Genomic DNA, 23,088 nt, shown 5'->3' on the forward strand with positions numbered 1-23,088 from the left:
CTGTAGTAATATTCCCTTCAACCTGGAGAGGTGGGACCCATGGAATGGTTGCCATGCATTATTGCTTTAAAGGGTCTGCATTTGCTCACCCAATCTCACCAATCCTCTCAGTCCCAAGTGTCCAGCCTCATGCCACATCCAGCTGTCATCGTAGATAGGGTCATTCCAGGTTGCATCAGAGACCCTGAAGGAATTGTAAAGAATTTCCCTGTTTCTTTGTTCTGTTTTTGAAATTCCTTTTTAGAGTGGGTTTGAGCTGATTCTCGCTGCCATGTTTATGCCAGTCTAGACACACTTGATTCCCTTACGGAGACATATCAATACATAGGTTTTAAGATTCTTACTAGTCAGATCTATTCCTCTGCGGGAAATATGGGGTTTTGAGTCCCTTTCACTGAGGAAGGTGTAGGTCTTGTCTATTCCATAGTTGGTTTTTGGAACAGTACCTGTGCTTATATCAAACTCTGGTTTGATGCATCACCCCACCTCTCCTTCCCCCTTAAGCAGGCATAAGAGTGTTTTCTAAATGTGAGACTCTGTTCTCTTTCCTAACTCAGTTCATGTGTAGCCATGTTTACAGGATCTTCCTAAGTGATATCTTATGATAAGTTTCTTTTCCTGTGTGACTTCTTTCCCTTAGAATCATCGTACCTGAATCCACTCATTTTGCTGCTACTGGTCTTATGACATGGATTTCGTGGCTGAGGGATATTCCATCGTACGTAAGTTCCACAAAGTTTTGAACCATTTTTATATTTCCTGGGATATTTCAGGTGTACCCAGGTTGAGGTTCTTGTAAGCAGTGCAGCCCTCAATTTGGGGGTGGCTCTGTCTTATGGATTTTCAGTTTTCCCAAGGTATATTCCCTAGACTGGAAGTGCCCTTGGCTCTGTAGCTCTGTTGTTTACTTGTTTTAGGGAACACAATGCACTCCTCCAGTGAGGCAGTTGGCAACTTACATCCCGCCCATCAGCATAACAAGGCTCCCTGTTCTCCAGGGCCTGTCTTGCCTTTCTGGTTTTTACACATTTTGTGGATGTCCCTTTTGACCGGTGGGAAGTTATACTTCTTTGTAGTGCAGATTTGCATTGCCCGCTTGCTTGCTTGGCCAAAAAGGGCGTATGCGTTTTCTCCTGAATATATTCAGGAGAAAACGCATACGCCCTTTTTGGCCAAGTGCATCATTGTCGAAGTTGTGCCCCTCTTCCTGTGCTTTACAGGCGATTCTAACGTACCTCTTGAAATCTGTTTCCTGCTATTCTGCCTCGCATTCAAGTCCGCCTCGTTGCCTTCCCTCAACAGATTTTTGGACGATAGTTGGCCTTGATGACTCTGCCAGTTTGTGAATTGCTGTGCCCCTGAGCTCCATTTTTCAACTCGTTTTTTGTGAGCTGAACGCAAGTCCAAACATTTGGTTCAGGACCTATACTGGTTCCCGGTGGGTGGCTGAGACTTTGGTTAATTCTTCTTCCTGCCGGGAAATTAGAGTGACATGTGCCCATCCAAATGCCTAACAGCTACTCTCTCATTGGTTCTCCCTCTTCCCTTTCTTCCTCTGCCAAATGGGCAACCTGTGTGAACCAGGAGCTTAAAGGGGCTGTCTCTCCGAGTTGGGAGATTGATAGTTAAGCTGTTGGAAAGTCAAACCGGAGCACCAGGAGAGGGACTCTTCGTTGAGTTTTAGAAACCTTTCATATTCACAGTGTGTCCATTCTCTAGGTTTCCCGTACATGTTATAGCTGTAGTAATATTCCCTTCAACCTGGAGAGTTGGGACCCATGGAATGGTTGCCATGCATTATTGCTATAAAGGGTCTGCCTTTGCTCACCCAATCTCTCCAATCCTCTCAGTCCCAAGTGTCCAGCCTCATGCCGCATACAGCTGTCATTGTAGATAGGGTCATTCCAGGTTCCATCAGAGACCCTGAAGGAATTGTTAAGAATTTCCCTGATTCTTTGTTCTGTTTTTGAAATTCCTTTTTAGAGTGGGTTTGAGCTGATTCTCGCTGCCATATTTATGCCAGTCTAGACACACTTGATTCCCTTACGGAGACATATCAATACATAGGTTTTAAGATTCTTACTAGTCATATCTATTCCTCTGCGGGAAATATGGGGTTTTGAGTCCCTTTCACTGAGGAAGGTGTAGGTCTTGTCTATTCCATAGTTGGTTTTTGGAACAGTACCTGTGCTTATATCAAACTCTGGTTTGATGCATCACCCCACCTCTCCTTCCCCCTTAAGCAGGCATAAGAGTGTTTTCTAAATGTGAGACTCTGTTCTCTTTCCTAACTCAGTTCATGTGTAGCCATGTTTATAGGATCTTCCTAAGTGATATCTTATGATAAGTTTCTTTTTCTGTGTGACTTCTTTCACTTAGAATCATCGTACCTGAATCCAATCATTTTGCTGCTACTGGTCTTATGACATTGATTTCGTGGCTGAGGGATATTCCATCGTACGTAAGTTCCACAAAGTTTTGAACCATTTTTATATTTCCTGGGATATTTCAGGTGTACCCAGGTTGAGGTTCTTGTAAGCAGTGCAGCCCTCAATTTGGGGGTGGCTCTGTCTTATGGATTTTCAGTTTTCCCAAGGTATATTCCCTAGACTGGAAGTGCCCTTGGCTCTGTAGCTCTGTTGTTTACTTGTTTTAGGGAACACAATGCACTCCTCCAGTGAGGCAGTTGGCAACTTACATCCCGCCCATCAGCATAACAAGGCTCCCGGTTCTCCAGGGCCTGTCTTGCCTTTCTGGTTTTTACACATTTTGTGGATGTCCCTTTTGACCGGTGGGAAGTTATACTTCTTTGTAGTGCAGATTTGCATTGCCCGCTTGCTTGCTTGGCCAAAAAGGGCGTATGCGTTTTCTCCTGAATATATTCAGGAGAAAACGCATACGCCCTTTTTGGCCAAGTGCATCATTGTCGAAGTTGTGCCCCTCTTCCTGTGCTTTACAGGCGATTCTAACGTACCTCTTGAAATCTGTTTCCTGCTATTCTGCCTCGCATTCAAGTCCGCCTCGTTGCCTTCCCTCAACAGATTTTTGGACGATAGTTGGCCTTGATTACTCTGCCAGTTTGTGAATTGCTGTGCCCCTGAGCTCCATTTTTCAACTCGTTTTTTGTGAGCTGAACGCAAGTCCAAACATTTGGTTCAGGACCTATACTGGTTCCCGGTGGGTGGCTGAGACTTTGGTTAATTCTTCTTCCTGCCGGGAAATTAGAGTGACATGTGCCCATCCAAATGCCTAACAGCTACTCTCTCATTGGTTCTCCCTCTTCCCTTTCTTCCTCTGCCAAATGGGCAACCTGTGTGAACCAGGAGCTTAAAGGGGCTGTCTCTCCGAGTTGGGAGATTGATAGTTAAGCTGTTGGAAAGTCAAACCGGAGCACCAGGAGAGGGACTCTTCGTTGAGTTTTAGAAACCTTTCATATTCACAGTGTGTCCATTCTCTAGGTTTCCCGTACATGTTATAGCTGTAGTAATATTCCCTTCAACCTGGAGAGTTGGGACCCATGGAATGGTTGCCATGCATTATTGCTATAAAGGGTCTGCCTTTGCTCACCCAATCTCTCCAATCCTCTCAGTCCCAAGTGTCCAGCCTCATGCCGCATACAGCTGTCATTGTAGATAGGGTCATTCCAGGTTCCATCAGAGACCCTGAAGGAATTGTTAAGAATTTCCCTGATTCTTTGTTCTGTTTTTGAAATTCCTTTTTAGAGTGGGTTTGAGCTGATTCTCGCTGCCATATTTATGCCAGTCTAGACACACTTGATTCCCTTACGGAGACATATCAATACATAGGTTTTAAGATTCTTACTAGTCATATCTATTCCTCTGCGGGAAATATGGGGTTTTGAGTCCCTTTCACTGAGGAAGGTGTAGGTCTTGTCTATTCCATAGTTGGTTTTTGGAACAGTACCTGTGCTTATATCAAACTCTGGTTTGATGCATCACCCCACCTCTCCTTCCCCCTTAAGCAGGCATAAGAGTGTTTTCTAAATGTGAGACTCTGTTCTCTTTCCTAACTCAGTTCATGTGTAGCCATGTTTATAGGATCTTCCTAAGTGATATCTTATGATAAGTTTCTTTTTCTGTGTGACTTCTTTCACTTAGAATCATCGTACCTGAATCCAATCATTTTGCTGCTACTGGTCTTATGACATTGATTTCGTGGCTGAGGGATATTCCATCGTACGTAAGTTCCACAAAGTTTTGAACCATTTTTATATTTCCTGGGATATTTCAGGTGTACCCAGGTTGAGGTTCTTGTAAGCAGTGCAGCCCTCAATTTGGGGGTGGCTCTGTCTTATGGATTTTCAGTTTTCCCAAGGTATATTCCCTAGACTGGAAGTGCCCTTGGCTCTGTAGCTCTGTTGTTTACTTGTTTTAGGGAACACAATGCACTCCTCCAGTGAGGCAGTTGGCAACTTACATCCCGCCCATCAGCATAACAAGGCTCCCGGTTCTCCAGGGCCTGTCTTGCCTTTCTGGTTTTTACACATTTTGTGGATGTCCCTTTTGACCGGTGGGAAGTTATACTTCTTTGTAGTGCAGATTTGCATTGCCCGCTTGCTTGCTTGGCCAAAAAGGGCGTATGCGTTTTCTCCTGAATATATTCAGGAGAAAACGCATACGCCCTTTTTGGCCAAGTGCATCATTGTCGAAGTTGTGCCCCTCTTCCTGTGCTTTACAGGCGATTCTAACGTACCTCTTGAAATCTGTTTCCTGCTATTCTGCCTCGCATTCAAGTCCGCCTCGTTGCCTTCCCTCAACAGATTTTTGGACGATAGTTGGCCTTGATTACTCTGCCAGTTTGTGAATTGCTGTGCCCCTGAGCTCCATTTTTCAACTCGTTTTTTGTGAGCTGAACGCAAGTCCAAACATTTGGTTCAGGACCTATACTGGTTCCCGGTGGGTGGCTGAGACTTTGGTTAATTCTTCTTCCTGCCGGGAAATTAGAGTGACATGTGCCCATCCAAATGCCTAACAGCTACTCTCTCATTGGTTCTCCCTCTTCCCTTTCTTCCTCTGCCAAATGGGCAACCTGTGTGAACCAGGAGCTTAAAGGGGCTGTCTCTCCAAGTTGGGAGATTGATAGTTAAGCTGTTAGAAAGTCAAACCGGAGCACTAGGAGAGGGACTCTTCGTTGAGTTTTAGAAACCTTTCATATTCACAGTGTGTCCATTCTCTAGGTTTCCCGTACATGTTATAGCTGTAGTAATATTCCCTTCAACCTGGAGAGTTGGGACCCATGGAATGGTTGCCATGCATTATTGCTTTAAAGGGTCTGCATTTGCTCACCCAATCTCACCAATCCTCTCAGTCCCAAGTGTCCAGCCTCATGCCACATCCAGCTGTCATCGTAGATAGGGTCATTCCAGGTTGCATCAGAGACCCTGAAGGAATTGTAAAGAATTTCCCTGTTTCTTTGTTCTGTTTTTGAAATTCCTTTTTAGAGTGGGTTTGAGCTGATTCTCGCTGCCATGTTTATGCCAGTCTAGACACACTTGATTCCCTTACGGAGACATATCAATACATAGGTTTTAAGATTCTTACTAGTCAGATCTATTCCTCTGCGGGAAATATGGGGTTTTGAGTCCCTTTCACTGAGGAAGGTGTAGGTCTTGTCTATTCCATAGTTGGTTTTTGGAACAGTACCTGTGCTTATATCAAACTCTGGTTTGATGCATCACCCCACCTCTCCTTCCCCCTTAAGCAGGCATAAGAGTGTTTTCTAAATGTGAGACTCTGTTCTCTTTCCTAACTCAGTTCATGTGTAGCCATGTTTACAGGATCTTCCTAAGTGATATCTTATGATAAGTTTCTTTTTCTGTGTGACTTCTTTCACTTAGAATCATCGTACCTGAATCCACTCATTTTGCTGCTACTGGTCTTATGACATTGATTTCATGGCTGAGGGATATTCCATCGTACGTAAGTTCCACAAAGTTTTGAACCATTTTTATATTTCCTGGGATATTTCCGGTGTACCCAGGTTGAGGTTCTTGTAAGCAGTGCAGCCCTCAATTTGGGGGTGGCTCTGTCTTATGGATTTTCAGTTTTCCCAAGGTATATTCCCTAGACTGGAAGTGCCCTTGGCTCTGTAGCTCTGTTGTTTACTTGTTTTAGGGAGCACAATGCACTCCTCCAGTGAGGCAGTTGGCAACTTACATCCCGCCCATCAGCATAACAAGGCTCCCTGTTCTCCAGGGCCTGTCTTGCCTTTCTGGTTTTTACACATTTTGTGGATGTCCCTTTTGACCGTTGGGAAGTGATACTTCTTTGTAGTGCAGATTTGCATTGCCCGCTTGCTTGCTTGGCCAAAAAGGGCGTATGCGTTTTCTCCTGAATATATTCAGGAGAAAACGCATACGCCCTTTTTGGCCAAGTGCATCATTGTCGAAGTTGTGCCCCTCTTCCTGTGCTTTACAGGCGATTCTAACGTACCTCTTGAAATCTGTTTCCTGCTATTCTGCCTCGCATTCAAGTCCGCCTCGTTGCCTTCCCTCCACAGATTTTTGGACGATAGTTGGCCTTGATGACTCTGCCAGTTTGTGAATTGCTGTGCCCCTGAGCTCCATTTTGCAACTCGTTTTTTGTGAGCTGAACGCAAGTCCAAACATTTGGTTCAGGACCTATACTGGTTCCCAGTGGGTGGCTGAGACTTTGGTTAATTCTTCTTCCTGCCGGGAAATTAGAGTGACATGTGCCCATCCAAATGCCTAACAGCTACTCTCTCATTGGTTCTCCCTCTTCCCTTTCTTCCTCTGCCAAATGGGCAACCTGTGTGAACCAGGAGCTTAAAGGGGCTGTCTCTCCAAGTTGGGAGATTGATAGTTAAGCTGTTGGAAAGTCAAACCGGAGCACCAGGAGAGGGACTCTTCATTGAGTTTTAGAAACCTTTCGTATTCACAGTGTGTCCATTCTCTAGGTTTCCCGTACATGTTATAGCTGTAGTAATATTCCCTTCAACCTGGAGAGTTGGGACCCATGGAATGGTTGCCATGCATTATTGCTTTAAAGGGTCTGCATTTGCTCACCCAATCTCACCAATCCTCTCAGTCCCAAGTGTCCAGCCTCATGCCACATCCAGCTGTCATCGTAGATAGGGTCATTCCAGGTTGCATCAGAGACCGTGAAGGAATTGTAAAGAATTTCCCTGTTTCTTTGTTCTGTTTTTGAAATTCCTTTTTAGAGTGGGTTTGAGCTGATTCTCGCTGCCATGTTTATGCCAGTCTAGACACACTTGATTCCCTTACGGAGACATATCAATACATAGGTTTTAAGATTCTTACTAGTCAGATCTATTCCTCTGCGGGAAATATGGGGTTTTGAGTCCCTTTCACTGAGGAAGGTGTAGGTCTTGTCTATTCCATAGTTGGTTTTTGGAACAGTACCTGTGCTTATATCAAACTCTGGTTTGATGCATCACCCCACCTCTCCTTCCCCCTTAAGCAGGCATAAGAGTGTTTTCTAAATGTGAGACTCTGTTCTCTTTCCTAACTCAGTTCATGTGTAGCCATGTTTACAGGATCTTCCTAAGTGATATCTTATGATAAGTTTCTTTTTCTGTGTGACTTCTTTCACTTAGAATAATCGTACCTGAATCCACTCATTTTGCTGCTACTGGTCTTATGACATTGATTTCATGGCTGAGGGATATTCCATCGTACGTAAGTTCCACAATGTTTTGAACCATTTTTATATTTCCTGGGATATTTCAGGTGTACCCAGGTTGAGGTTCTTGTAAGCAGTGCAGCCCTCAATTTGGGGGTGGCTCTGTCTTATGGATTTTCAGTTTTCCCAAGGTATATTCCCTAGACTGGAAGTGCCCTTGGCTCTGTAGCTCTGTTGTTTACTTGTTTTAGGGAACACAATGCACTCCTCCAGTAAGGCAGTTGGCAACTTACATCCCGCCCATCAGCATAACAAGGCTCCCTGTTCTCCAGGGCCTGTCTTGCCTTTCTGGTTTTTACACATTTTGTGGATGTCCCTTTTGACCGTTGGGAAGTGATACTTCTTTGTAGTGCAGATTTGCATTGCCCGCTTGCTTGCTTGGCCAAAAAGGGAATATGCGTTTTCTCCTGAATATATTCAGGAGAAAACGCATACGCCCTTTTTGGCCAAGTGCATCATTGTCGAAGTTGTGCCCCTCTTCCTGTGCTTTACAGGCGATTCTAACGTACCTCTTGAAATCTGTTTCCTGCTATTCTGCCTCGCATTCAAGTCCGCCTCGTTGCCTTCCCTCCACAGATTTTTGGACGATAGTTGGCCTTGATTACTCTGCCAGTTTGTGAATTGCTGTGCCCCTGAGCTCCATTTTTCAACTCGTTTTTTGTGAGCTGAACGCAAGTCCAAACATTTGGTTCAGGACCTATACTGGTTCCCGGTGGGTGGCTGAGACTTTGGTTAATTCTTCTTCCTGCCGGGAAATTAGAGTGACATGTGCCCATCCAAATGCCTAACAGCTACTCTCTCATTGGTTCTCCCTCTTCCCTTTCTTCCTCTGCCAAATGGGCAACCTGTGTGAACCAGGAGCTTAAAGGGGCTGTCTCTCCAAGTTGGGAGATTGATAGTTAAGCTGTTAGAAAGTCAAACCGGAGCACCAGGAGAGGGACTCTTCGTTGAGTTTTAGAAACCTTTCATATTCACAGTGTGTCCATTCTCTAGGTTTCCCGTACATGTTATAGCTGTAGTAATATTCCCTTCAACCTGGAGAGTTGGGACCCATGGAATGGTTGCCATGCATTATTGCTTTAAAGGGTCTGCATTTGCTCACCCAATCTCACCAATCCTCTCAGTCCCAAGTGTCCAGCCTCATGCCACATCCAGCTGTCATCGTAGATAGGGTCATTCCAGGTTGCATCAGAGACCCTGAAGGAATTGTAAAGAATTTCCCTGTTTCTTTGTTCTGTTTTTGAAATTCCTTTTTAGAGTGGGTTTGAGCTGATTCTCGCTGCCATGTTTATGCCAGTCTAGACACACTTGATTCCCTTACGGAGACATATCAATACATAGGTTTTAAGATTCTTACTAGTCAGATCTATTCCTCTGCGGGAAATATGGGGTTTTGAGTCCCTTTCACTGAGGAAGGTGTAGGTCTTGTCTATTCCATAGTTGGTTTTTGGAACAGTACCTGTGCTTATATCAAACTCTGGTTTGATGCATCACCCCACCTCTCCTTCCCCCTTAAGCAGGCATAAGAGTGTTTTCTAAATGTGAGACTCTGTTCTCTTTCCTAACTCAGTTCATGTGTAGCCATGTTTACAGGATCTTCCTAAGTGATATCTTATGATAAGTTTCTTTTTCTGTGTGACTTCTTTCACTTAGAATCATCGTACCTGAATCCACTCATTTTGCTGCTACTGGTCTTATGACATTGATTTCATGGCTGAGGGATATTCCATCGTACGTAAGTTGCACAATGTTTTGAACCATTTTTATATTTCCTGGGATATTTCAGGTGTACCCAGGTTGAGGTTCTTGTAAGCAGTGCAGCCCTCAATTTGGGGGTGGCTCTGTCTTATGGATTTTCAGTTTTCCCAAGGTATATTCCCTAGACTGGAAGTGCCCTTGGCTCTGTAGCTCTGTTGTTTACTTGTTTTAGGGAACACAATGCACTCCTCCAGTGAGGCAGTTGGCAACTTACATCCCGCCCATCAGCATAACAAGGCTCCCTGTTCTCCAGGGCCTGTCTTGCCTTTCTGGTTTTTACACATTTTGTGGATGTCCCTTTTGACCGTTGGGAAGTGATACTTCTTTGTAGTGCAGATTTGCATTGCCCGCTTGCTTGCTTGGCCAAAAAGGGAATATGCGTTTTCTCCTGAATATATTCAGGAGAAAACGCATACGCCCTTTTTGGCCAAGTGCATCATTGTCGAAGTTGTGCCCCTCTTCCTGTGCTTTACAGGCGATTCTAACGTACCTCTTGAAATCTGTTTCCTGCTATTCTGCCTCGCATTCAAGTCCGCCTCGTTGCCTTCCCTCCACAGATTTTTGGACGATAGTTGGCCTTGATGACTCTGCCAGTTTGTGAATTGCTGTGCCCCTGAGCTCCATTTTTCAACTCGTTTTTTGTGAGCTGAACGCAAGTCCAAACATTTGGTTCAGGACCTATACTGGTTCCCGGTGGGTGGCTGAGACTTTGGTTAATTCTTCTTCCTGCCGGGAAATTAGAGTGACATGTGCCCATCCAAATGCCTAACAGCTACTCTCTCATTGGTTCTCCCTCTTCCCTTTCTTCCTCTGCCAAATGGGCAACCTGTGTGAACCAGGAGCTTAAAGGGGCTGTCTCTCCAAGTTGGGAGATTGATAGTTAAGCTGTTAGAAAGTCAAACCGGAGCACCAGGAGAGGGACTCTTCGTTGAGTTTTAGAAACCTTTCATATTCACAGTGTGTCCATTCTCTAGGTTTCCCGTACATGTTATAGCTGTAGTAATATTCCCTTCAACCTGGAGAGTTGGGACCCATGGAATGGTTGCCATGCATTATTGCTTTAAAGGGTCTGCATTTGCTCACCCAATCTCACCAATCCTCTCAGTCCCAAGTGTCCAGCCTCATGCCACATCCAGCTGTCATCGTAGATAGGGTCATTCCAGGTTGCATCAGAGACCCTGAAGGAATTGTAAAGAATTTCCCTGTTTCTTTGTTCTGTTTTTGAAATTCCTTTTTAGAGTGGGTTTGAGCTGATTCTCGCTGCCATGTTTATGCCAGTCTAGACACACTTGATTCCCTTACGGAGACATATCAATACATAGGTTTTAAGATTCTTACTAGTCAGATCTATTCCTCTGCGGGAAATATGGGGTTTTGAGTCCCTTTCACTGAGGAAGGTGTAGGTCTTGTCTATTCCATAGTTGGTTTTTGGAACAGTACCTGTGCTTATATCAAACTCTGGTTTGATGCATCACCCCACCTCTCCTTCCCCCTTAAGCAGGCATAAGAGTGTTTTCTAAATGTGAGACTCTGTTCTCTTTCCTAACTCAGTTCATGTGTAGCCATGTTTACAGGATCTTCCTAAGTGATATCTTATGATAAGTTTCTTTTTCTGTGTGACTTCTTTCACTTAGAATCATCGTACCTGAATCCACTCATTTTGCTGCTACTGGTCTTATGACATTGATTTCATGGCTGAGGGATATTCCATCGTACGTAAGTTGCACAATGTTTTGAACCATTTTTATATTTCCTGGGATATTTCAGGTGTACCCAGGTTGAGGTTCTTGTAAGCAGTGCAGCCCTCAATTTGGGGGTGGCTCTGTCTTATGGATTTTCAGTTTTCCCAAGGTATATTCCCTAGACTGGAAGTGCCCTTGGCTCTGTAGCTCTGTTGTTTACTTGTTTTAGGGAACACAATGCACTCCTCCAGTGAGGCAGTTGGCAACTTACATCCCGCCCATCAGCATAACAAGGCTCCCTGTTCTCCAGGGCCTGTCTTGCCTTTCTGGTTTTTACACATTTTGTGGATGTCCCTTTTGACCGGTGGGAAGTGATACTTCTTTGTAGTGCAGATTTGCATTGCCCGCTTGCTTGCTTGGCCAAAAAGGGCGTATGCGTTTTCTCCTGAATATATTCAGGAGAAAACGCATACGCCCTTTTTGGCCAAGTGCATCATTGTCGAAGTTGTGCCCCTCTTCCTGTGCTTTACAGGCGATTCTAACGTACCTCTTGAAATCTGTTTCCTGCTATTCTGCCTCGCATTCAAGTCCGCCTCGTTGCCTTCCCTCCACAGATTTTTGGACGATAGTTGGCCTTGATGACTCTGCCAGTTTGTGAATTGCTGTGCCCCTGAGCTCCATTTTTCAACTCGTTTTTTGTGAGCTGAACGCAAGTCCAAACATTTGGTTCAGGACCTATACTGGTTCCCGGTGGGTGGCTGAGACTTTGGTTAATTCTTCTTCCTGCCGGGAAATTAGAGTGACATGTGCCCATCCAAATGCCTAACAGCTACTCTCTCATTGGTTCTCCCTCTTCCCTTTCCTCCTCTGCCAAATGGGCAACCTGTGTGAACCAGGAGCTTAAAGGGGCTGTCTCTCCAAGTTGGGAGATTGATAGTAAAGCTGTTGGAAAGTCAAACCGGAGCACCAGGAGAGGGACTCTTCGTTGAGTTTTAGAAACCTTTCGTATTCACAGTGTGTCCATTCTCTAGGTTTCCCGTACATGTTATAGCTGTAGTAATATTCCCTTCAACCTGGAGAGGTGGGACCCATGGAATGGTTGCCATGCATTATTGCTTTAAAGGGTCTGCATTTGCTCACCCAATCTCACCAATCCTCTCAGTCCCAAGTGTCCAGCCTCATGCCACATCCAGCTGTCATCGTAGATAGGGTCATTCCAGGTTGCATCAGAGACCCTGAAGGAATTGTAAAGAATTTCCCTGTTTCTTTGTTCTGTTTTTGAAATTCCTTTTTAGAGTGGGTTTGAGCTGATTCTCGCTGCCATGTTTATGCCAGTCTAGACACACTTGATTCCCTTACGGAGACATATCAATACATAGGTTTTAAGATTCTTACTAGTCAGATCTATTCCTCTGCGGGAAATATGGGGTTTTGAGTCCCTTTCACTGAGGAAGGTGTAGGTCTTGTCTATTCCATAGTTGGTTTTTGGAACAGTACCTGTGCTTATATCAAACTCTGGTTTGATGCATCACCCCACCTCTCCTTCCCCCTTAAGCAGGCATAAGAGTGTTTTCTAAATGTGAGACTCTGTTCTCTTTCCTAACTCAGTTCATGTGTTGCCATGTTTACAGGATCTTCCTAAGTGATATCTTATGATAAGTTTCTTTTTCTGTGTGACTTCTTTCACTTAGAATCATCGTACCTGAATCCACTCATTTTGCTGCTACTGGTCTTATGACATTGATTTCATGGCTGAGGGATATTCCATCGTACGTAAGTTCCACAATGTTTTGAACCATTTTTTTATTTCCTGGGATATTTCAGGTGTACCCAGGTTGAGGTTCTTGTAAGCAGTGCAGCCCTCAATTTGGGGGTGGCTCTGTCTTATGGATTTTCAGTTTTCCCAAGGTATATTCCCTAGACTGGAAGTGCCCTTGGCTCTGTAGCTCTGTTGTTTACTTGTTTTAGGGAACACAATGCACTCCTCCAGTAAGGCAGTTGGCAACTTACATCCCGCCCATCAGCATAACAAGGCTCCCTGTTCTCCAGGGCCTGTCTTGCCTTTCTGGTTTTTACACATTTTGTGGATGTCCCTTTTGACCGTTGGGAAGTGATACTTCTTTGTAGTGCAGATTTGCATTGCCCGCTTGCTTGCTTGGCCAAAAAGGGAATATGCGTTTTCTCCTGAATATATTCAGGAGAAAACGCATACGCCCTTTTTGGCCAAGTGCATCATTGTCGAAGTTGTGCCCCTCTTCCTCTGCTTTACAGGCGATTCTAACGTACCTCTTGAAATCTGTTTCCTGCTATTCTGCCTCGCATTCAAGTCCGCCTCGTTGCCTTCCCTCCACAGATTTTTGGACGATAGTTGGCCTTGATGACTCTGCCAGTTTGTGAATTGCTGTGCCCCTGAGCTCCATTTTTCAACTCGTTTTTTGTGAGCTGAACGCAAGTCCAAACATTTGGTTCAGGACCTATACTGGTTCCCGGTGGGTGGCTGAGACTTTGGTTAATTCTTCTTCCTGCCGGGAAATTAGAGTGACATGTGCCCATCCAAATGCCTAACAGCTACTCTCTCATTGGTTCTCCCTCTTCCCTTTCTTCCTCTGCCAAATGGGCAACCTGTGTGAACCAGGAGCTTAAAGGGGCTGTCTCTCCAAGTTGGGAGATTGATAGTTAAGCTGTTAGAAAGTCAAACCGGAGCACCAGGAGAGGGACTCTTCGTTGAGTTTTAGAAACCTTTCATATTCACAGTGTGTCCATTCTCTAGGTTTCCCGTACATGTTATAGCTGTAGTAATATTCCCTTCAACCTGGAGAGTTGGGACCCATGGAATGGTTGCCATGCATTATTGCTTTAAAGGGTCTGCATTTGCTCACCCAATCTCACCAATCCTCTCAGTCCCAAGTGTCCAGCCTCATGCCACATCCAGCTGTCATCGTAGATAGGGTCATTCCAGGTTGCATCAGAGACCCTGAAGGAATTGTAAAGAATTTCCCTGTTTCTTTGTTCTGTTTTTGAAATTCCTTTTTAGAGTGGGTTTGAGCTGATTCTCGCTGCCATGTTTATGCCAGTCTAGACACACTTGATTCCCTTACGGAGACATATCAATACATAGGTTTTAAGATTCTTACTAGTCAGATCTATTCCTCTGCGGGAAATATGGGGTTTTGAGTCCCTTTCACTGAGGAAGGTGTAGGTCTTGTCTATTCCATAGTTGGTTTTTGGAACAGTACCTGTGCTTATATCAAACTCTGGTTTGATGCATCACCCCACCTCTCCTTCCCCCTTAAGCAGGCATAAGAGTGTTTTCTAAATGTGAGACTCTGTTCTCTTTCCTAACTCAGTTCATGTGTAGCCATGTTTACAGGATCTTCCTAAGTGATATCTTATGATAAGTTTCTTTTTCTGTGTGACTTCTTTCACTTAGAATCATCGTACCTGAATCCACTCATTTTGCTGCTACTGGTCTTATGACATTGATTTCATGGCTGAGGGATATTCCATCGTACGTAAGTTGCACAATGTTTTGAACCATTTTTATATTTCCTGGGATATTTCAGGTGTACCCAGGTTGAGGTTCTTGTAAGCAGTGCAGCCCTCAATTTGGGGGTGGCTCTGTCTTATGGATTTTCAGTTTTCCCAAGGTATATTCCCTAGACTGGAAGTGCCCTTGGCTCTGTAGCTCTGTTGTTTACTTGTTTTAGGGAGCACAATGCACTCCTCCAGTGAGGCAGTTGTCAACTTACATCCTGCCCATCAGCATAACAAGGCTCCCATTTCGCCACGGCCTGTCTTGCCTTTCTGGTTTTTACACATTTTGTGGATGTCCCTTTTGACCCGTGGGAAGTGATACTTCTTTGTAGTGCAGATTTGCATTGCCCGCTTGCTTGCTTGGCCAAAAGGGCGTATGCGTGTTCTCCTGAATATATTCAGGAGAAAACGCATACGCCCTTTTTGGCCAAGTGCATCATTGTCGAAGTTGTGCCCCTCTTCCTGTGCTTTACAGGTGATTCCAACGTACCTCTTGAAATCTGTTTCCTGCTATTCTGCCTCGATTTCAAGTCCGCCTCGTTGCCTTCCCTCAACAGATTTTTGGACGATTGTTGGCCTTGATTACTCTGCCTGTTTGTGAATTGCTGTGCCCCTGAGCTCCATTTTCAAACTCGTTTTTTGTGAGCTGAACGCAAGTCCAAACATTTGGTTCAGGACCTATACTGGTTCCCGGTGGGTGGCTGAGACTTTGGTTAATTCTTCTTCCTGCCGGGAAATTAGAGTGACATGTGCCCATCCAAATGCCTAACAGCGACTCTCTCATTGGTTCTCCCTCTTCCCTTTCATCCTCTGCCAAATGGGCAACCTGTGTGAACCAGGAGCTTAAAGGGGCTGTCTCTCCAAGTTGGGAGATTGATAGTAAAGCAGTTGGAAAGTCAAACCAGAGCACCAGGAGAGGGACTCTTCTTTGAGTTTTAGAAACCTTTCGTATTCACAGTGTGTCCATTCTCTAGGTTTCCCGTACATGTTAAAGCTGTAGTAATATTCCCTTCAACCTGGAGAGTTGGGAATCATGGAATGGTTGCCATGCATTATTGCTATAAAGGGTCTGCCTTTGCTCACCCAATCTCACCAATCCTCTCAGTCCCAAGTGTCCAGCCTCATGCCGCATCCAGCTGTCATTGTAGATAGGGTCATTCCAGGTTGCATCAGAGACCCTGAAGGAATTGTTAAGAATTTCCCTATTTCTTTGTTTTGTTTTTGAAATTCCTTTTTATCGTGGGTTTGAGCTGATTCTCGCTGCCCTGTTTATCCCAGTCTAGACACAATTGATCCCCTTATGGAGACATATCAATACATAGGTTTTAAGATTCTTACTAGTCAGATCTATTCCTCTGTGGGAAATATGGGGTTTTGAGTCCCTTTCACTGAGGAAGGTGTAGGTCTTGTCTATTCCATAGTTGGTTTTTGGAATGGTACCTGTGCTTATATCAAACTATGGTTTGATGCATCACCCTACCTCTCCTTCCCCCTTAAGCAGGAATAAGAGTGTTTTCTAAATGTGAGACTCTGTTCTCTTTCCTAACTCAGTTCATGTGTAGCCATGTTTACAGGATCTTCCTAAGTGATATCTTATGATAAGTTTCTTTTTCTGTGTGACTTCTTTCACTTAGAATCATCGTACCGGAATCCACTCATTTTGCTGCTACTGGTCTTATGACATTCATTTCATGGCTGAGGGATATTCCATCGTTCGTAAGTTCCACAATGTTTTGAACCATTTTTATATTTCCTGGGATATTTCAGGTGTACCCAGGTTGAGGTTCTTGTAAGCAGTGCAGCCCTCAATTTGGGGGTGGCTCTGTCTTATGGATTTTCAGTTTTCCCAAGGTATATTCCCTAGACTGGAAGTGCCCTTGGCTCTGTAGCTCTGTTGTTTACTTGTTTTAGGGAACACAATGCACTCCTCCAGTGAGGCAGTTGGCAACTTACATCCCGCCCATCAGCATAACAAGGCTCCCTGTTCTCCAGGGCCTGTCTTGTCTTTCTGGTTTTTACACATTTTGTGGATATCCCTTTTGAACCGTGGGAAGTGATACTTCTTTGTAGTGCAGATTTGCATTGCCCGCTTGCTTTCTTGGACAAAAAGGGCGTATGCGTTTTCTCCTTAATATATTTAGGAGAAAACGCATACGCCCTTTTTGGCCAAGTGCATCATTGTCGAAGTTGTGCCCCTCTTACTGTGCTTTACATGCGACGACCACCTTGGCTGGCCTGCAGGCACCAAGTTGGCCTGCGTGCTGTCGCTGGTGTGGCTCCACGGTCCTTCCTCTAGGCTTTCAAGCCCTTGTACATATTCAGGTGTTTTACCTGGAAAGGGTGGGAAAAGTTCAGCAGCAGCTGGCCTGGGGCTCAGCTCACGTTTACTCACAGATGCCTCGGCACGGTCCCCCAGCTTTGCAATGAGGACGCTCGTAGCGTGGGGGGTGGGTTGCTGGCTGTATGGGAGATGGTTCCCCACCTCTGACCAATTTCAGAATTGTTTACCGTTGGAGCAAGTGCCGTGATAGGGATTTCCTCTGTATAACTCGTGGGTTCACTTTTTTTTTTCTTTTATGGTTCAATTTAGATATTATTCCTCTTTTATGTATTTATAGATATAAGCATGGAAATAATTCATTCGTATAAATACATCTGTGTGACGAGAAGAATTTTTTTCTGTTTTATTTTTAAATTTTATTTTTTAAAATTTTGAAATTTAATTTTATTTATGTTTTTAAACAGCACATTATTATAAGTTATGTATTTTATGAATATACATGTATACAGGTCAATCCCAAACTCCCAACTCATCCCACCACCACCACCCCATGGCTTCCCACACTTGGTGTCCATACGTTTGTTCTCTACCTCTGTGTCTCTATTTCTTCCCTGCAAACCAGTTCATCTGTACCATTTTTAGGCTCCACATATATGCATTAATATACAATATTTGTTTTCCTCTTTCTGACTTACTTCATTCTGTATGACAGTCTCTCGATCCATCAATGTCTCTACAAATGACCCAGTTTCATTCCTTTTAATGGCCGAGTAATATTCCATTTTATATATGTACCACATCTTTATCCATTCATCTGTCTGTGGGCATTTAGGTTGCTTCCATTACCTGGCTATTGTAAATAGTGCTGCAACGAACATTGTGGTGAATGTGCCTTTTTGAAATACGGTTTTCTCTGGGTATATGCCCAGAAGTGGGATTGCTGGATCAGATGGTAATTCGATTTCTAATATTTTTAAGGAAACTCCATACTGTTCTCCATAGTGACTGTATCAATTTACATTCCCACCAATAGTGGAAGAGGGTTCCTTTTGTCCACAACATCCCCAGAATTGGTTGTTTGTAGATTTTCTGATGATGCCGATTCTAACAGGTGTGAGGTGATACCTCATTGTAGTTTTGATTTGCATTTCTCTAATAATTAGTGCTGTTGAGCAGCTTTTCATGTGCGTCTTGGCCATCTCTGTGTCTCCTTTGAAGAAACGTCTCTTTAGATCTTCTGCCCATTTTTTTTTGGGTTGTTTGTTTTTTTAATATTAAGCTGCATGAGCTGTTTATATATATTGGAGATTAAACCTCTGTCCATTGATTCGTCTGCAACGATTTTCGCCCATTCTGAGGGATGCCTTTTTCCATTCCCGTGTTTTTTAACAAAAAAGGAAAGAAAGGAAAAGAAGCAGAACACTAATGTGCGTAAAATATGCCTTTTGAAACGGTCGTTTTGAAATATGGACGTCCTTTGAATTTTTTGGTCGATATGTGACCCCAGGATTTGTTTTCAGGGCAGGTGTCATTTACAGGCCTGCAATGATTTTGAATATCAACTGACCATTAGCGTTGGGATTAAAGCTGCTGTTGTGTGAAACGGCCACAAGGTGGCAGCAGTTCACCCTTACCAAATCTGGTTACTAGGGCAAGAGAGCCTCAGTGGAAGTGGTGTTCTAGATTGGAGTTTAGAATGGAATGTGCCAGGAGAAAGCCCCTCACGTTTGTCTCACTACTTCTTGTTCGTGTTTTTAATTTAATTTTTTTATTTTTTATTACAGCAAGTTTGATTACAATGTTTGGCTTGTTGTAGGTGTGGAAGATGTGGTTCCTTTACACATATACAGATGACTGTTCTTCTTGGGATCCTTTTCCCATGTACGTTATGACAGAATGTTGAGTAGTCCTCTCTTGGTATTCTGTAGGTCTTTGGTGATTATATATGTCACCTGGGTTTGTATATGTCTGTTAACCCCGATATCGTAATGAAACCAATCCTCACACCTTTCCATTGGTGAACCATAAGTTTGTTTAATGAATCTGTGATTGCCCTTCTCCGTGGAAATATCTGCCCTGGTATCCATTTTTAGGTAACACCTATAAGTGATATGATATGATATGTGTCTTTCACTTTCTGACTTACTACAAGTCACGTGATTACTTCTAGACTCATCTACGGTGCTGCAAATGGTATTGTGTCCTTTTTTCCCTTGGCTTCTCTTCTGCCTTAGCGGGGTCCATTTTCAACAATGTGATTCCCTGAGGGTTGTGGATTAGCTGACCTGGGCAGCCTTACCCTGCCGGCCTGCCCTCCCCAGGTGTGCCTCATTGAGGTCAATATAAACAGAGCTCCAGGCAGCAATAGCCCCTGAAGCTGTGCCTGACTCCATATTCTCTGCCCCGTCAGCAGTCTCGGGGCTGTGCTGGTGGGAGGGAGTGAGGGGCCACAGCTTTGTGGGTGGCCCGGTGTGAGTGGGGTTCTGCTGGCCTTTCTGCAGGAGTTGCCAGGCTGCCGCCTGTAAAGAAGAGGATGTGTCACCCATACCTTCCGCTGGAATTTCTCTCCGGACAGAGGTGAGGAAGGAAAAAAGCAGTGGGGGCCGGGACAGGAGGGGTATCTCAGGCAGGGCAATGGAAAGCTTCTGGAAGAGCGCCAGGGTCCAGGACCACGCCGGCTGGCCTGCAGGCACCAAGTTGGCCTGCGTGCTGTCGCTGGTGTGGCTCCACGGTCCTTCCTCTAGGCTTTCAAGCCCTTGTACATATTCAGGTGTTTTACCTGGAAAGGGTGGGAACAGTTCAGCAGCAGCTGGCCTGGGGCTCAGCTCACGTTTACTCACAGATGCCTCGGCACGGTCCCCCAGCTTTGCAATGAGGACGCTCCTTGCGTGGGGGTTGGGTTGCTGGCTGTATGGGAGATGGTTCCCCACCTCTGACCAATTTCAGAATTGTTTACCACTGGAGCAAGTGCCGTGATAGGGTTTTCCTCTGTATAACTCGTGGGTTCACTTTTTTTTTCTTTTATGTTTCAAGTTAGATGTTATTCCTCTTTTATGTATTTATAGATATAAGCATGGAAATAATTCATTCCTATAAATACATCTGTGTGACGGGAAGAACTTTTTTCTGTTTTATTTTTAAATTTTATTTTTTAAAATTTTGAAATTTTATTTATTTTTTTATACAGCACGTTATTATTAGTTATGTATTTTATGCATATGCAGGTATACAGGTCAATCCAAAACTCCCAACTCATCCCACCACCACCACCCCATGGCTTCCCACACTTGGTGTCCATACGTTTGTTCTCTACCTCTGTGTCTCTATTTCTTCCCTGCAAACCAGTTCATCTGTACCATTTTTAGGCTCCACATATATGCATTAATATACAATATTTGTTTTCCTCTTTCTGACTTACTTCATTCTGTATGACAGTCTCTCGATCCATCGATGTCTCTACAGATGACCCAGTTTCATTCCTTTTTATGGCCGAGTCATATTCCATTTTATATATGTACCACATCTTTATCCATTCATCTGTCTGTGGGCATTTAGGTTGCTTCCATTACCTGGCTATTGTAAATAGTGCTGCAACGAACATTGTGGTGAATGTGCCTTTTTGAAATACGGTTTTCTCTGGGTATATGCCCAGAAGTGGGATTGCTGGATCAGATGTTAATTCTATTTCTAGTTTTTTTAAGGAAACTCCATACTGTTCTCCATAGTGACTGTATCAATTTACATTCCCACCAATAGTGGAAGAGGGCTCCTTTTGTCCACACCCTCCCCAGAATTGGTTGTTTGTAGATTTTCTGATGATGCCGATTCTAACAGGTGTGAGGTGATACCTCATTGTAGTTTTGATTTGCATTTCTCTAATAATTAGTGCTGTTGAGCAGCTTTTCATGTGCGTCTTGGCCATCTCTGTGCCTCCTTTGAAGAAACGTCTCTTTAGATCTTCTGCCCATTTTTTTTTGGGTTGTTTGTTTTTTTTAATATTAAGCTGCATGAGCTGTTTATATATATTGGAGATTAAACCTCTGTCCATTGATTCGTCTGCAACGATTTTCGCCCATTCTGAGGGATGCCTTTATCCATTCCCGTGTTTTTTAACAAAAAAGGAAAGAAAGGAAAAGAAGCAGAACACTAATGTGCGTAAAATATGCCTTTTGAAACGGTCGTTTTGAAATATGGACGTCCTTTGAATTTTTTGGTCGATATGTGACCCCAGGATTTGTTTTCAGGGCAGGTGTCATTTACAGGCCTGCAATGATTTTGAATATCAACTGACCATTAGCGTTGGGATTAAAGCTGCTGTTGTGTGAAACGGCCACAAGGTGGCAGCAGTTCACCCTTACCAAATCTGGTTACTAGGGCAAGAGAGCCTCAGTGGAAGTGGTGTTCTAGATTGGAGTTTAGAATGGAATGTACCAGGAGAAAGCCCCTCACGTTTGTCTCACTACTTCTTGTTCGTGTTTTTAATTTAATTTTTTTATTTTTTATTACAGCAAGTTTGATTACAATGTTTGGCTTGTTGTAGGTGTGGAAGATGTGGTTCCTTTACACATATACAGATGACTGTTCTTCTTGGGATCCTTTTCCCATGTACGTTATGACAGAATGTTGAGTAGTCCTCTCTTGGTATTCTGTAGGTCTTTGGTGATTATATATGTCACCTGTGTTTGTATATGTTTGTTAACCCCGATATCGTAATGAAACCAATCCTCACACCTTTCCATTGGTGAACCATAAGTTTGTTTAATGAATCTGTGATTGCCCTTCTCCGTGGAAATATCTGCCCTGGTATCCATTTTTAGGTAACACCTATAAGTGATATGATATGATATGTGTCTTTCACTTTCTGACTTACTACAAGTCACGTGATTACTTCTAGACTCATCTACGGTGCTGCAAATGGCATTGTGTCCTTTTTTCCCTTGGCTTCTCTTCTGCCTTAGCGGGGTCCATTTTCAACAATGTGATTCCCTGAGGGTTGTGGATTAGCTGACCTGTGCAGCCTTACCCTGCCGGCCCGCCCTCCCCAGGTGTGCCTCGTTGAGGTCAATATAAACAGAGCTCCAGGCAGCAATAGCCCCTGAAGCTGTGCCTGACTCCATATTCTCTGCCCCGTCAGCAGTCTCGGGGCTGTGCTGGTGGGAGGAGGGAGTGAGGGGCCACAGCTTTGTGGGTGGCCCGGTGTGAGTGGGGTTCTGCTGGCCTTTCTGCAGGAGTTGCCAGGCTGCCGCCTGTAAAGAAGAGGATGTGTCACCCATACCTTCCGCTGGAATTTCTCTCCGGACAGAGGTGAGGAAGGAAAAAAGCAGTGGGGGCCGGGACAGGAGGGGTATCTCAGGCAGGGCAATGGAAAGCTTCTGGAAGAGCGCCAGGGTCCAGGACCACGCTGGCTGGCCTGCAGGCACCAAGTTGGCCTGCGTGCTGTCGCTGGTGTGGCTCCACGGTCCTTCCTCTAGGCTTTCAAGCCCTTGTACATATTCAGGTGTTTTACCTGGAAAGGGTGGGAACAGTTCAGCATCAGCTGGCCTGGGGCTCAGCTCACGTTTACTCACAGATGGCTCGGCACGGTCCCCCAGCTTTGCAATGAGGACGCTCCTTGCGTGGGGGTTGGGTTGCTGGCTGTATGGGAGATGGTTCCCCACCTCTGACCAATTTCAGAATTGTTTACCACTGGAGCAAGTGCCGTGATAGGGTTTTCCTCTGTATAACTCGTGGGTTCACTTTTTTTTTCTTTTATGTTTCAAGTTAGATGTTATTCCTCTTTTATGTATTTATAGATATAAGCATGGAAATAATTCATTCCTATAAATACATCTGTGTGACGGGAAGAACTTTTTTCTGTTTTATTTTTAAAATTTTGAAATTTTATTTATTTTTTTATACAGCACGTTATTATTAGTTATGTATTTTATGCATATACATGTATACAGGTCAATCCCAAACTCCCAACTCATCCCACCACCACCACCCCATGGCTTCCCACACTTGGTGTCCATACGTTTCTTCTCTACCTCTGTGTCTCTATTTCTTCCCTGCAAACCAGTTCATCTGTACCATTTTTAGGCTCCACATATATGCATTAATATACAATATTTGTTTTCCTCTTTCTGACTTACTTCATTCTGTATGACAGTCT

General features: G+C 44.2%; 1 long non-coding RNA gene across 1 annotated transcript in view; it reads right to left on the reverse strand.

Annotated features, from left to right (window-relative positions):
- The window catches only part of LOC309797314, a 204,716-nt gene extending 187,288 nt beyond the window's left edge, over window positions 1-17,428 (reverse strand). The window contains exon 1 of the long non-coding RNA XR_014292581.1: window positions 17,310-17,428. This is a non-coding gene — a long non-coding RNA (uncharacterized lncRNA). The remainder of the gene's footprint in view (window positions 1-17,309) is intronic.
- Window positions 17,429-23,088: the final 5,660 nt, after the last annotated feature.

Source organism: Mesoplodon mirus (genome assembly GCF_964341445.2).
Source record: "Mesoplodon mirus genome assembly, contig: HAP1_SCAFFOLD_80, whole genome shotgun sequence".
Classification (NCBI taxonomy): domain Eukaryota; kingdom Metazoa; phylum Chordata; class Mammalia; order Artiodactyla; family Ziphiidae; genus Mesoplodon; species Mesoplodon mirus.